The 15,771-nt window shown below is 42.2% G+C and overlaps 1 protein-coding gene across 3 annotated transcripts in view; it reads right to left on the bottom strand.

The window, feature by feature from the left end:
* GTF2A2 (general transcription factor IIA subunit 2) overlaps nucleotides 1-3,005 on the bottom strand; it is a 35,411-nt gene extending 32,406 nt beyond the window's left edge. The window contains exon 1 of one of the 3 annotated variants that reach the window (XM_030188460.1): nucleotides 2,710-3,005. The gene's annotated coding sequence lies outside the window, so the exon portion shown is untranslated. Of the gene's footprint in view, nucleotides 1-2,468; nucleotides 2,575-2,709 lie in introns of those variants that run through there. The other 2 variants (XM_030188457.1, XM_030188463.1) reach the window with 2 other exon arrangements.
* Nucleotides 3,006-15,771: the final 12,766 nt, after the last annotated feature.

Genomic DNA, 15,771 nt, shown 5'->3' with positions numbered 1-15,771 from the left:
AATTTCTGGTAGCAGGGCTAGTCAATTACAAACACTTAAAGACAAAAGAGAGATATATAGCTTCCTCTGCCCTCCCACCTAACAAAAGCTTGACTCCATCCAAACATCTCCGAAAACCAAAGACCCAAGAGACAGAAAGTCTGGAGACCCCATTGACAACAAAGAACTCAGAGGAAAACCATAAACAAAACATTTGCCTGTCATCAGAGGTATACCTGCCCCTCCCATCAACTATCAGACAAATGGACGCCAGGACATCTGCAGATCATGTGAACAGACTACAATAACCATAATGCCTTGCAAGTTATCCAGTGCAAACCAGGAAGCAGGTGCTGGGACTCTGTGATCATATCCTCCTGCAGCTTGCAAGATATAAAAGCAAAAGCTGTTTCCCCAAGTTTCAGATTCTCTCTTCAGCTGCAAGCAACTCAGATCCACTCACTGCAGAAGCCCTGCTCCTGTCCTGACCATGTGCTCATCAATCAGCTGGACCACAGCATGCTTGTAACAAGGACTGTAAGCTAACCTACCTGTTACTTTGTTCTATTTTATGCACACATTCTCTGTTCTAAGATCCTTTTAAAAACCTACCTCTCGTGTGAAATTGTATTTTAAAATAAACCTTTCCTGAAGCTAAAAGTATAGTCTCTTTGTGCTCTTGAGTACATGCTTTCAAATCTTGCAGTACAGAATACTGCATTTCAGAGATATATACTTAATTTATTTAATTTATTGCAATTATCACCTTTGGTGATTGGTGGAGAAATTGATATCCTAAAACTTATAAATACAGCGCCTGCTCTTAAATTATAAACAGTAGCGAGTGCTCTAGAGCTCTTTCCCCCAAAATAAATAATTTCTTGTAACAAGTACACTCATCATTAAGGACCACAAACTTTTGATCTCCAGAAGCCTGAGAATCCTTGGAGTAGTGTTGGATAACCACTTACACCTGGACAATCAAGTGCAAATCATCACAAAAAGAATGTTCCACGCAATGTGGAGGCTGAAGCATATCAGGCATTTCTTAACAAGGGAGCTTTTCCGTACCCTTATTCACTGGCTAGTCCTATCTCATATAGACTACTGTAGCGGGATATATGCTGGTTGCCAGGATATTCTGAAAAAGCTTCGGAAAGCTCAAAACACGGCTGCAAGGTTAATACTGGGGAAATCGCACTTTGTTCCCACTCAACCACTATGCTTTCAACTCCACTGGCTCCCTGTAAGAGAACGTATTACTTTTAAAATCTGCTCACTTACACATAAGATTATTTATGGAGAAGCCCCTGAATATATGCTCAATCTAATCGATCTACCATCTAGAAACGCCCTGAGAACTGCTAGGACCTACCTCAATCTACATTATCCCACCTGCAGGAATGTTAAATACATCAGTCCAAAATCATGGAATGTTCTTCCAAAACAACTTAAAGAGCTCGTCGATCACCAACTGTTCAAGAAATCCTTAAAACGTTATCATTCGACAAGGCTTATTCCACTGGCAACTCCAATGTTTAACCTCTCTCTTGTTGGCGATTCGCCCCTGACATTTACCCCGTGCCATCCCATGTTCCTTCCCCTCCTGACTCATTCCGAATCTGTGCCATGTATTGTATCCTCTTGATTTAATGTAAGCCACATTGCGCCTGATCATGTGGGAAAATGTAGGGTAAAAATGCACCAAAATAAATAAAATAAATATCCAATCATTATATTTTAAAAAATCACTGTCTTCAATATGGGTGCTTACATATGTTATGTTAATTTGTTGATTATTGGTTTTCAAGAATATTTAACACAATACTAAACAAAGCTTTGAATCTCAACGAAAAGGAGATTAGATTAATTCTTCAATCAAAAAGAACTGAATAATGCTTCTCAACCTAATCCTCAGGACATACCTTGCCAGTCAAACTTTCAGAATATCCACAATGAATATGCATGAGATAGATTCATACATCAAGCAGGCAGTTCATGCCTATCCCTCTCATGCATATTCATTGGGGATACCGAAAAAACTTAACTGGCTGGGTATGACCGGAGAACTATTGGCATGGAAGACCTTTATTTATGAGTCTGTACCAGTTTGAATACATAAGATGTAGTCTATGATTTTCTTCTGTAAATGTGGTTTTGAATAAATTCAAAATTTCACACAAAAATATATAAAAACAACGTAAAACCAATGTGTTCCAAATCTGATTTTACCTTTTTGCCATGTAGATCTAATCATTTTCTCTTTCTAATGTGGTCACACCACCTAGTAACGAACACCTTGCATCTAACTGTAACACACTTTTAGAATCAAGAAGAGAGCTTAAAGACAGTAACACCTTGTTGTAACAAGTTGCATTTCACAGGTTTTGTGGATTGCCTTTTCCAAGAAAGAAGCGACTGCTGGTACTTAACCTAGGAAACAACTTCAGGAAAGAGGTTTAAAAGTGATAAAATGCTGCAAATCTTACGTATGTGCTGAAGTAATATTTTGGTGCATTTTGCCATCTTAGATATGTACACACTAGTGAGAGATCCAAGTCACACGCATTTGGCTGCCCTCACACGCCGAGCACCCCTCTTCCACGCACTCCGAGACCGGTGCACCTCCTTCCCCACCCCCCTCTCCCTCTCTTTCACTCTCCCCGGTTCAACACGTCTCCTGCTCTCCTCAATCTAGCCCCTCCTCCCATCTCATCGTCAAATTCATACCTTAAATCGCCCACAACCAATCCAGCAGCTTTCCTTCTCCGGTACTCCGTCCCTTCTGACACAACTTCTCTGATGCGACCCGACGGAGCGACTCCCGAGTCCCGCCTTGAAAAAAGGAAGTTGCGTCAGTCATCAGAGGACAGCAGAAGTGAGGACGCAGGAGAAATGACAAAAAGAAGGAGGTTTAATTGAAATAGTTGCGTCAGAGGAGAGGGCGGAGAAGGAAAGCCTTGGGAGCCTGTGGCCGGCGATCAGCTGGAAGAAGCTGCACGGGATAGGGGTTTGCGGGGATGAAAGTAGTTCCTATAGGGTACACGTGCGAGTGAACCAGCCTCAGTGACTACCAAGACATATGATCGAAGTACCGCCTCTTCCAGTCCACGCCCTTCAATAATTCAGCGCAGCCGCACTTTCACTCTGCCCAGGGGGGCTGCTATATCAAAGCTGACACTAAGCAAGTTGGAAAAAAGAACAGAACATATTGAAGCAAATTAAGTTAATCTTTGTTTCCACTCCCCCGCCGCGCAGCTATCATCTCTAGTACACTCAAAACAAACCTGTGAGCTGTTGCACCCATGTTGTCGTTTTTGGGTTTTTTTTTTTAAATTGTTGATACCATTTTATTTAATTTTTAAACATGCCGGCTTGTGCAGCATATGGATGTACACAGAGGAAGTATAATAACGTAATAACATTTCATAGTGTGGTGATTTGTTATAAATTGTAATCAGTAGAAATAAAACATGAAAAAGAAAATAAGATGATACCTTTTTTATTGGACATAACTTAGTACATTTCTTGATTAGCCAAAAAGCTAATCAAGAAATGTACTAAGTTATGTCCAATAAAAAGGTATCATCTAATTTTCTTTTTCATGTTTTATTTCTACTGATTACCTTTAAAAGTGGACTAACATGGCTACCACACCTCTTTACTCAAGATGGATTATAAATTGTAATAAGTGTGTCACTTGGAAGGGCTAATTGTAGGGACACCCTACCGTGTGTTATACTCATGCAGAGATTTTGTTTTTGTAGTAAAAGGTCACTAAAAAAGACACTCAGATGCTCCACATTCAGAGTTGCTATCTATTTAGTTATGACATTTATATCCCACATTTAACATGAATTAGGTTGAAACCTGGGAGCATTTAAAATCCCTTTTTTCCCCCTGTGCCTAGATCAAAAGAGAAAGATGGTTTGTGGGAACTTGCTTCTTTTCTTTTGTGGAATGCAGTGGTATATTATAAAAATGCACTTGATATTTTTTATTACTATTATTTACTACTGGTTGATATACAGCAGAAGTTAACCAAGTCAACTTCATGCATTGTAATATATTTATTTATTGGGATTTATTAACCACCTTTATGAAGAGATTCATCCAAGGTGGTGTACAGCTGGTACAGTTTAACATAAAAACTTACAGTTGTATTAACAGCATAATGATAGTAAAATAACCCAGAATAAAGATAAATACAATAAATGAGGTAAGCTTGAAAACAATAAACTGAAACCTGATAGTATCTAAGGATCTGAAGGTGACAAAACAGTGTGACAAGGCGGTGGCCGTAGCTAGAAGGTTGTTAGGCTGTATAGAGAGAGGTGTGACAAGCAGAAGAAAGGGGGTGTTGATGCCCCAGTATAAGTCGTTGGTGAGGCCCCACCTGGAGTATTGTGTTCAGTTTTGGAGGCCGTACCTTGCGAAGGATGTAAAAAGAATTGAAGCAGTGCAAAGAAAAGCTACGAGAATGGTATGGGATTTGTGTTACAAGACGTATGAGGAGAGACTTGCTGAACTAAACATGTATACTCTGGAGGAAAGGAGAAACAGGGGTGATATGATACAGACGTTCAAATATTTGAAAGGTATTAATCCGCAAACGAACCATTTCCGGAGATGCGAAGGAGGTAGAACGAGAGGACATGAAATGAGATTGAAGGGGGGCAGACTCAAGAAAAATGTCAGGAAGTATTTTTTCACGGAGAGAGTGGTGGATGCTTGGAATGCCCTCCCGCGGGAGGTAGTGGAAATGAAAACGGTAACGGAATTCAAGCACGCGTGGGATAAACATAAAGGAATCCTGTTCAGAAGGAATAGATCCTAAGGAGCTTAGCTGAGATTGGGTGGCACAGCCAGTGGCGGGAGGCGGGGATAGTGCTGGGCAGACTTATACGGTCAGTGTCAGAGCCGGTGGCGGGAGGCGGGGCTGGTGGTTGGGAGGTGGGGATAGTGCTGGGCAGACTTACACGGTCTGTGCCCTGAAAAGGACAGGTACAAATCAAGGTAAGGTATACACAAAAAGTAGCACATATGAGTTTATCTTGTTGGGCAGACTGGATGGACCATGCAGGTCTTTTTCTGCCATCATCTACTATGTTACTATGTTACGGTCTTTCACTCAGGTAACCCCACCAGCTCATTACCTTCCTTTTGGCGCTAGGGCTCCTTTCTGTTTATACTGCATCCTTTCCCCATATATTTTTGATGATATTACACAGCTTACTCTCTTAGAGCCTTGCATCATGATCCCTAGTTCTGAAAGGTTTACTTCTTATTCGTTATTAATATATTTATTTATTTAAATGCTAATCATATACTGCTGCGCTTACCTTTCCTCCACAGTATATACAGTCATAGTCATAAGTATTATCTGATGTAGCTTTTGGTGCAGACCAGTCCACTCTGGGTGACTACCTTTGGATGTCCTCTAGACTATGTGAATGTGCGAGTGTGTGTGTGTGTGAGAGAGATTGGGTGCGAGTGTCCGTGAGAGTGTGTGTGAGAATGTGTGCCTGGGGTCCCCCCCTCCATCCCTCCGAGTTCCAGGGTCATCCCCCTCCCTCCGAGTTCCAGGGTCCCTTCCAGTTTTAGGGTCCCCACCCTCCCAGTTCCAGGGTCACCTTCCCTCCCTCCCTCCCAGTTCCATAGTCTCCCTCCCAGTTCCAGGGTTCCCCTCCCAGTTCAAGGGTCCTCTCCCCTCCCTGCTTGGTGGGGGGGGGGGGGTTGTTATTTGCTGTCAACCAGAGCCGGTGGTGGGAGGCGGGACTGGTGGTTGGGAGGCGGGGATAGTGCTGGGCAGACTTATACGGTCTGTGCCAGAACCGGTGGTGGGAGGCGGGGCTAGTGGTTGGGAGGTGGGGATAGTGCTGGGCAGACTTATACAGTCTGTGCCCTGAAAAGGACAGGTACAAATCAAGGTAAGGTATACACAAAAAGTAGCACATATGAGTTTATCTTGTTGGGCAGACTGGATGGACCATGCAGGTCTTTTTCTGCCGTCATCTACTATGTTACTATCCCCCTAATTCTATAGAGTTGTGACTAAATTTACATTTAATGCACACATAAAAGTTATAGAATAAGGTCAGTTGTGTGCATAAATTAATAACAAGCTAATCGGTGTTAAGGTCATTTTTACCCTATTATTGCTCATTAATTGGCACCAATTAGCAGTGATATGTGCAACTGCCATAGTATTCTATAACTTGTATGTGCAAAATCTATTGTATGCAACGGCTAGGGGGTGGCTATGGGAGGGGCATGGGCAGGTCAGGGGTATGCCCAGGATAAGCACATTCAGGTTATAGAATGCAATCACATGAATAACTGGCATCAGTTAGGTGCGTGCACTTCCGGCAGCCTTTGAAGTGGTGTAGGCAGTGACAATCAGCTCTATATAGTGCTGTAATATAACACTACAATAAGGATTCAAGCTAATCAGATCTTTCTTGCAAAGGCCTATTGCACTATAGACTATAGCCATTGATCCAGACTGGAATGATTCTGCAAATTTTGCCAAGGTCTGTAGGAAAGCCCCTGCCAAGTTGGCTGATGCAATAGATGGGAAGTTATGATAACAGTTGGAACAATAATTCATAGCCAAGTTGACCATCCAGCATGTTGCAAATGAGACAGTATTGTGGTTCCTCAAGTCATAACAGCGAAGAAAAACAAGACTGTTGTGCTAAACTTGGTGGGGGGGGGGGGAGGGGGGTCACTGTCACACAAGAACTGGTATAAAAGCCTCTGGCTAAAAAAGAGGTTAGCTGAAAAGGTTATCTCCAGCTCTGCTGCTGCAGAAATCAGATGACAGCTGAACTCCCAGGTCCAAGCTGATGTACCCTGGCTCATTAAATCACAGCCTTGCCTGCATGTTCCCTGAGAAGGACCTGCACCTGCATGATCAAGGCCAGAGAGAAAGCAGTGTGCTACAGCTCTTCCATCAGCTTCTCACTCCAGCATCAGAGGGAGGGACCACTGCTACAGGCCAGGTTGTAACTCTTATTCTTCTGTAGCTCTGGGGACGTTAGTGATCCTAATTATCACACCTAAGTTACTAGGTGTGCATTTTCTTTAAACCATTTGATAGGTACACACCTTCCTCACTGCCCTACAGTCAGTCTAGGTGCATTGTTCTCACATTTCTATTTTACCTGCTATTAAACAAGTCATCTATTTTTTTTTTTTAATATTTGAGATGTGTCCATTACTTATTAGTAATCGGGGTATGGGCTTAGATTCATAGATAAAGGAATGTCTATTATATTTCTAAACCAGAGTGCTACCTTTTACTAAGAATTCATGTTGCTAATTACACCATACACGGTGTGATCCGTGTTACCCTTACACTGTAAAAGTTATGACTGTAAATGGACACTTATGCTAGTATTATAGAATAGTAATTACACATGTAAAGCAAAGACACTTACCTGTAGCAGGTGTTCTCTGAGGAGAGCAGGCACATATTCTCACGTATGGGTGATGTGAACCACAGAGCCCAGTGCCATAGTGTACCATCCCTTTAAACCTTTGAGGCAGTGCACACACCACAGCTACATGGGTGCCTTCCCATCCTACGTGTGAGCATGGGCTCAGCAGTATAGTACTAAAGTGACCACTGGGGGAGTAAGGGAAGGTCATCCCTGATTCCCTCCAGTGGTCATCTGGTCATTTGGGGCACCTTTTTGTGCCTTATTCATAAGAAAAACAGGTCTAGCTCTGTGGAGGACTATGAACCCTGTGTGTGTAACGTCCTTTGAGGTGAACACCCCAACCCAACTTGGAGGCAACTGTGGTGAGAACTTCTGGTTTCGGGATGGCTAAAATGGCAGTTCCTGGGTCAGATACCATGGATCCATCCACCACTGTAAAGAGTGACACACAGCTCTTGAATGGTTTGAATTCAGGTTGAAAGTGATCCTGTGCCTTGAGACTACAGTGTGGAAAGGGTCCACTGAGGTAGTCTGAAATGGAGCCGGGCCAAACATGTGACATGACATTATGTGGCTGAGGATGCGCAGCATCGAGTGAGCAGAAACTTTGTTGGAATTCGAAATGTGTGTGGAGAATCTTACGATGTTGTCCGCCTGCGGCTGAGGAAGATATGCTCAACATTGAACAGTATCGAGGAGAGATCTCATAAACTCTAAGCTCTGTACAGGGCACAGATGTGATTTTGGATAATTTATTACGAATCCCAGAAATTTTATGAGATGAATGGTATAGAGAATAGATTGTTGTGCCGATCATTGGGAGGCTGCTCTGATTAACTAGTCATCTAGGCAAGAAAAGACATGTATGTCCCACTTGGGTAACATCACTGCTACCACTACCTGGCATTTTGTGAAAACTCAAATTGCTGAGGTTAATCTGAAAGACAGAACCTTGTATTGGTAGTGTAGGGTTCCACATCAGAAGCAGAGAAACTTCCTGTGAGGTGGAAGGGTATGTGGGTGTATGCTTCCTTGAGATCTAGAGAGCAAAGCCAGTTGTTGTGTTGGATTGTGAGGAGAAGCAATCCTAGGGAAATCATGCAAAAGTTTTCCTTGAGTAGGTTATCTGTTCAGATTTCAGAGATTGAGAATTGGTCAGATCCCTGTGGTTTTCTTTGGTATGATAAAGTAGCTGGAGTACAACCCTCGACCCCTCTCCTGCAGAGGAACTGGTTCTATTGCTGGAGTAGGGTAGAGAACTCTTGCCAAAGTTCTTCTATTTGGAAGGAGTTGAAATGAGTCTCCAGTACCTCAGATGGACACAGTTTGCATTCTTGGGGTTTTCCTAGACTTTGAAAACTACTTCCATCCATAAATCTCTCGGATAGTTTGCAATTGCTTCTATAAACTTTGACTAATCCATTCCATCCAATCTCTGATATTACCTTCGGCACTCAACATTCTGGTTCATTCCCTGGTCATATCCCAATTAGACTACTGCAATTCCTTATTTTATATCAGGGAATTAAGGGCAAAGAAATAAGAAGCCTCCAGATCATAAAGAGCGCTGCAATCAGATTGATAGCCAAAGTAAGGAAATTTGATCACATCACAACCCATTTTAAAGGTGCTCATCACATTACCTTTAAAATTTTGTTGCTTGTATTTAAAACTTTATCTGCTTATAAACCACCATACCTCTTCCGGCTTCTAATTCCTTATTGCCCAAACAGGTCACTGAGATCTACCCAGCAAAATCAACTCATCATTCCCAGTTACCTTATTTTAGTCCATGAACACATCAGAGATTTATCTTTTCAGTTCAAGGACCTTGTCTTTGGAATTTATCTTTTCAGTGGAATTCTCTCCCCATTCATAGAGACTCCAACCTACTGTTTCGAAATTTCAAAGCACAATTTAAAACTTACTTATTCACAGATGCCTATCAATAACTCTGTCCGATACAGCGCTTTTCAATTGTTTTATCTCACCCCCTTTACTATCATGATTGTAGTTCTGCTCTGTGTCTTTTGTTTTATTGTATTTTGCCCTTCCATTTTTAGATTATAAACTGCCCTGATGGTTCCCAAAGGGTGGAGTAGTAAATATTAAACTTAGAAACATGGATGGATGGTTGAGAAGCTGTCTTTTTCAACATAGTGCATAACCATGCTGGATAATGTGTGGTACCTAATGGTCTGATGTTATAAGTGACCATTTTATTTTATATAGGTAGAGTCTGCCTCCCACCATGGATTGTTTGGCATGGTAATTTGTACAGTGGCTATACACTGTAGAAAGGTGTCAAAAACTGGGTTGTTGTTTAGGCTGAGAGGGAACTTGAGAACACTGAGAAGTAGATTTTTGAAGAGGAGCAACTGTTGGAATATACCGATTAGAGCTATAACAAGAGTGTCAAAAACCTGAGGAAAGTCTTCTAGAAGAAGTTGCAGTGGTAGAAGGCTGTGGTCTAGATAGTGTTTTGATTATCTCTCTCTTTTTTTAATTAGGTCTGCTGTCTCCTCTCCTTTGTCCCCCCGACAAGAGACAATAGCTAAACCTTCTTAGACTACTGATTGAAATCTTTAGCAACCAACTACTTTCCTGTGGAGCTTTCAAAATTGTGAAGCTTTGCAAGGAGGAAGGTTGTCTGCAAAAGAGAGAGCAGTATGCAATAGTGACTTTAAACACATTGTGGAATACAGCTGATAATCCAATAAACGGTTAGTTAACATGGCCGCTTGAAATGTGCACCTACCACAAGAACCAAGGGTTCTAGCTTCTCTTCCTGGCGGAGTGGATGTATAAGATCTGGTACTGCGAGTGTGCTTTAGAGTGGATTCCGCAACTAAGGAGTGCTGGGGTAAAGACTTTTCAAAGCCTGTATTCCTCTGTATTTTGTACATAGCGTCCAGTTTCTTTGGAGCAACCTGTACTGTTAATGGAGACTCCCAGTTTTTGAGAAGAGTACACTTCACAATTTTATGAAGGGGAGCCGAAATAACTTCTATAGGAGGAGAGCCACCTAACTTCAAGAAACTCTGAAAGTAATTCCTCCTCAGTCTCCAATTTGAAGGGTATAGCATGAGCCATTTCATGCACAAAAACAGAAAAGATATGCTTCCTGGGGAAGACATGCCTTTCAGGTGGTGAAGGGTCACATAGAATACCACAGGAATCTTCTGTTGAAAAGTTCCGTGGGTCCTGATCTGACTCCCAGGAGAGGTCAGTCTGACTGGTCAAAATACACTTCCCAGGATGTGCATAGAAGAGGGTGTCGAGAGCGTCAGCTCTGCATGAATGTGCATCAAGGCAGATGTATCTGTGATGCAGGAGAAAATTCCTATACAGATGTCGATGCATGTGTCAGTAGGGTTTGTGGTGCCACTGAAGATTGACGTGGAGCTGATGTGCAGGACCTCTCCCGAGACTGCTCCAATGTATCCTCAGGCTGGGCTGAGGCTGGTGCAAGCACCCTGTCAGCCTGTATAAGTAGCCCCGAAAGCTCCTTCCTGAGCATAGCCCAGATTTCCTCCCATATAGCAGGCACTGACTGGGATACAGGTGTGGAGACAGCCTGCGGTGCAGTGGGAGACATTGAAGATATCAAGTCTCGCTGCATGGTGACCAGTTGTAGAGAAGGAGAACAGTCACTGTGACATCGACGCTTTCCATGCATCAAGGATGCCAATACAGTGGAGCTGTCAGTTCTGTGTCTGGAAGGAGAGCAATGGCGATGCTTCTTAGGCTTTGTATGCTGCTGATCCCTCAATGCATGCAGCATGGCCAATGATAACGTGGAGTTCTTTTGTAGGTGCGATGCTGAGTCTGATGCTCCCAATTTTGCATCAGTGCATTGGACGCCAATATAGAGCCTATACCTGATATGTATTGATTACCTAATCTCCTACCATGTTCAACGCAGATGCCATTGCACTTCCAAAAATTTTATTTTGCTGGACTCTGCAGACCTTCAGTGTCCTCTTTTGCATATGCAGACAGAGGGCGCAGTGTATATCTCAGTGTTCCGGACCCAAATACAGCACACCAGTTGTGGGGGGTCAGTGCCTGAGATAGTTCTGTTACACTGAATACACTTTTGGAAGCCACTTGGCACGCTGACATGGAAAGAAAAACAGCAGATGCAAGGTCAAAAAGTCTCTATGGTTCAGGGAGCTCAAATGAAAATATTAGTAAAAAGTTTGAGGCTCCTTACCAAACAGAAGTGAAAAAAATACCAAAAATAAATATGAAAAAATGTTTGACGCGCTGAGAGATCAGAAAACCAATCTCTCCGCTCCACGGAAAACATAACTGCTGGTCCCATACTTGTACATCAGGTGGGAAGGCACCCGTGTATGAGTGCTGCATGCACTGCCTCAAAGATTTAAAGTGACAGTACACTATGAAAGTGTCCACACCAGGCTCCATGGATCACATCACCCATATGTGAGAATATTATGCCTGCTTGTCCTTGGAGAATTGCTGTAATAGAATTGTTTAGCTCATTCCATCAGTGAGCCTAACTTTATATGCCCTTTCTTGAATTTACCTCTATTTGTTTTGTGTTTCTTTTCCACACTCATCAGCTTCATCCAGTGGCAGATGAAATTCATTTTGATCCTTCAGGATGGGGCTCCTGAATCTCTGCTTATTTGTGTTCCGCCTTGGAAGAGGCACAATCAGCTTAGAGTCTGGCCAAACCCAGAATTGTTGGTTTCTGCTGAAACCAAATCTGTGACCAAAATTGGCCACTTGGTTTTTGGTAGAAACTGAAACTGTAAATCAAAATGTCCTCTCTAAACAAAAAAAGCTCCCCCACCCCACCTTAGGAAGCCCGGGTGGTCTCTTTCCTGCTGCAATGGAAAATAGCTACTAGACCACCAGGGCTTCCTGAGGTAGGTCTGGGAGGGCCTACTAGTGTCGGGAGGGGGGAGTTTGGGTTTCAGCCGAAAAAGCATAGGCATTTTTGGCTGAAATCCAAACCCAGATTTTGGGTCTGTTTTGGTGATGAATCTGAAATCTGGGCACCCTCTAAATCAGCTATATATGTCAAGCAGAGGCCCTTCAAACCCTGAATAAGTGCCTGCATCATGTAGCACATTGGTTAACACTAATATATGTTGAAACTCAGTCTTGAAAAAGAGAGTTGCTGTATTTTAACAGAAACCAGCAGCTTTGCCTGAGGTGCAAAGAGTATCCTTGTAACCCAAACCTCCAGTTACTTTCCCATGCACTAAATCATCCAACCTCCTAAACACTGCTTTTGCTTATGACAGCTACAGTTACCTAGACCTTCTCTGGCTAACTTATATTGATTACTGTAATAGGTTGTATAAAGGCTCATCTGTATAGAAGTTAAAGGAGCTGCAAACACTGCAAAATACAGCATCAAAGCTGGAGCTGAGAAAAGACAACTTGATCATATAACCCCATTAGTAAAGAGGTTGCGCTAGGTACCAGAGGAACACTGTTAACCAAGAATTAATATCCCTGGCATATAAACATCTTTATAAAATGAAACCAAGTTACATGTCCATGCCCAATCTGCTCAAGTGCCTATAGCCCCACTCATCAGTTTCATTCTTTGACAGGTCTTTTTTTGCTGTACCATAAAATGGTCATCAAAAGTCCGCTGTTCTTGTGGCATGTCACTGCTCTGGAACTTTCTCCCAATGGAGTTTTGTAGTATGGCTCATACCTTCAGTTTCAAAGCTTGGTGGAAGTGGATATTCCAAACAGTTCTGTTTAATATTTATTACACATCTATATATTACAACAAAAACAAATGTAGTAGAAAATAAGGTAAATCTAAATAATGAAGCAAAACATATTACAATAAACTGAATTAGCTTTGACAGTCCTTGTTCTTATATGCTCCTCCTATTATAGAACCCCGAACCTTAACCAGAGGAAGAGGTTAATTAAACCTTGACTGGGTTGTTATGTATTGTGCTTTTATTGTAATCTGCCTTAGGGCTTGTAAACTACAGGCAGACTATTACATTCTGTAAATATGTACTGATATATTTTCTAATAGGATGTTACGTGGAACTCGGGTATAGCTTTCTGGTAGTTTCTGTATAAAAATAAACAATCCAAAGTCTGATATTCATGTTGGAAGGGGAGGAGGCACCAAGCTGGTGATGTCATTGGGCACTTTCTTTCCAAACAGCCAACCAGGAGTATGTAGTATGCAGCTTCCCACATCCTCCTAAGTACATTTTAGTTGAGTATACAGATGGGTCCTGCTTCCAAATCCAGAGGGGGATTCAGGTACTTAAAGCAGCAGGGTCCTGTATTCTCCTTCAACGATACACAAAATATGAAAAGGAAAGATCCTTGGGTAGGGGACCTGTTCTCTGCCTGTGGAGTAGGGTTTTCTAAGGTGAAGCAAGGGGAATATGTCTATTCCAAGTCAAAGCTCAACTTCTTTGAGCTACAGGGACTATTCAGATACTCAACAAAACCACACGATACAAATGGGTACTGAGCAATGCACTGACCTTCACTGTACAAAGGTAGTCAACTGAACTCTGAGCCACACAACCAATGGCTTCTGAAAAGCTAGAGAATCTTCCCTCAGAATCTGGCTGGTTCAGACTATGTGCATGATGCCAAAATAAGACTCTAGGTACAGAGAGCTCAAAGTCAGCAGCAAAAACGAGGCAGCAGCTGATAGAGCACATGACACTCACGTGAAGCTAGCTGTTACCTGCCATTCTGCATTACTCAGCACCTACTTCTTATTTTCTTTGAATACTGCTAAGCTAAAAGTATGATGGGCCTCAGTATGCAGAATGACCTTCAGAGGCTGGACTTCTAGAAACTGTTATATAATTAGCCCAACAGAGAGGCAGGGTTTAGTCCCAGGTGTAGTGTAGATCACTCAGTTCTCGGAGCAATACAAAGAGAATGGATAATGGCGCTTCCTTATTCCTCAGCACACTGTCCCTTCAAGGCCTCTTCCTTCTGTTTTTCCATGTCACCATCAAAGAATACAGTCATGTGTTTCTTTTGGCTTTACTTTAAATTGTGGTGCTTGCTCTGTGGATTCAAATCATATAACTCTTCAAACTAGGACTACAGGCAAGTTGACCCTCCTTGGTGACATCCGTACAAATATGTTACAAAGGATCCAATTATAAATGTAGGAACATGGACAACATTTTTCTACACTTGACACAGAGCTTGAAATCCTCTGGCTTTTGGCTCACTACACAAAAACTGTAAATAGAAAGCAAGAGTAAATTCTGAGAAAGATAACCCAATGAAATAAATTTCCTTGATTAGATGGTCTGACTGGACAAGTGGCCTAAAGAAAAAAAAAAGTGCCTATAGACAGTATGGCAAAATAAAATATTTAAAAAGTTACTTAAATCATTAATTAGAAAGATCATAGAAAAAAACTGCGGCATACTGTGCTGAGAAAAAAACCCCTAGAATGAATTCACAAAATTTTGTTAAACTAAGAAAACTAAAACCTATTTGGAGACATTACCTCATGAAAGCAATTTTGCAAATTAAGGTTTAAAGTGCACTGCTGCAAGATTTGTGACTTGGTGTGATTTTTGTGAGAAATGAAGAATACAGAGTTTGCAAATGAAAAATTCTATACCTACAAAAAAACTGCTAGCAGTATAAATAAATTGTATTTCTATTTAATAATGTACAACAAGAAAGTTTCACATCTGCATGTGACAATGAGATTACTAATTAACATTAACACACTTGAAAAACATACGGAACCATTTACAGGGAAACATTCATCATGCACTATACAAAACGATGACTTTATTGCCTTTGGGCCCTGTTTACTAAGCCACACTGTAAGCGCGCAAGCGTTTTTAGTGCACGCTAATGCTAGAGACACTCATATATTCCTGTGGGTGTCTCTAGCATTCAGTGGTGTAGCCAAGGGTGGGCCTGAGCCCACCCACTTTGGGCTCAGGCCCACCCAGTAGCAGCACACCTATGATGTGGCTGGCAGGGATCCCCAAGCCCCACCAGTCAAACTCCCAGCAATTGTCTCTACTGCATACCTTGTAGATAGTAGATCTTCACCTGCAGCAGCCCCACAGCCTTCCCTCTGATATATTTCTGCCTATGCAGAAACAGGAAGTTGCATCAGAAGGAAGGATGTGGGGTTAACATGAGCAGTGTGTATTAGCTGCTGCTCACCGCCGGTGAAAATCTGCTATTTAAAAAGTATGCAGAGGAGGGGAGATGTTTGAGAGATCATATGGCATGCAGGCGAGAGAGGAAGAGACCAAATCAACTTGTGGGACAAGGCAGAGTTCTTCTGCCCACCCATCTTGGGCCCAGGCCCACCCAAAATTGGGTGTCT

The sequence above is a fragment of the Microcaecilia unicolor genome, chromosome 1 (genome assembly GCF_901765095.1).
Source record: "Microcaecilia unicolor chromosome 1, aMicUni1.1, whole genome shotgun sequence".
NCBI lineage: Eukaryota > Metazoa > Chordata > Amphibia > Gymnophiona > Siphonopidae > Microcaecilia > Microcaecilia unicolor.
Note: the sequence above shows the minus strand (reverse complement) of the source record. Positions and strands in the feature narration are given on the sequence as shown.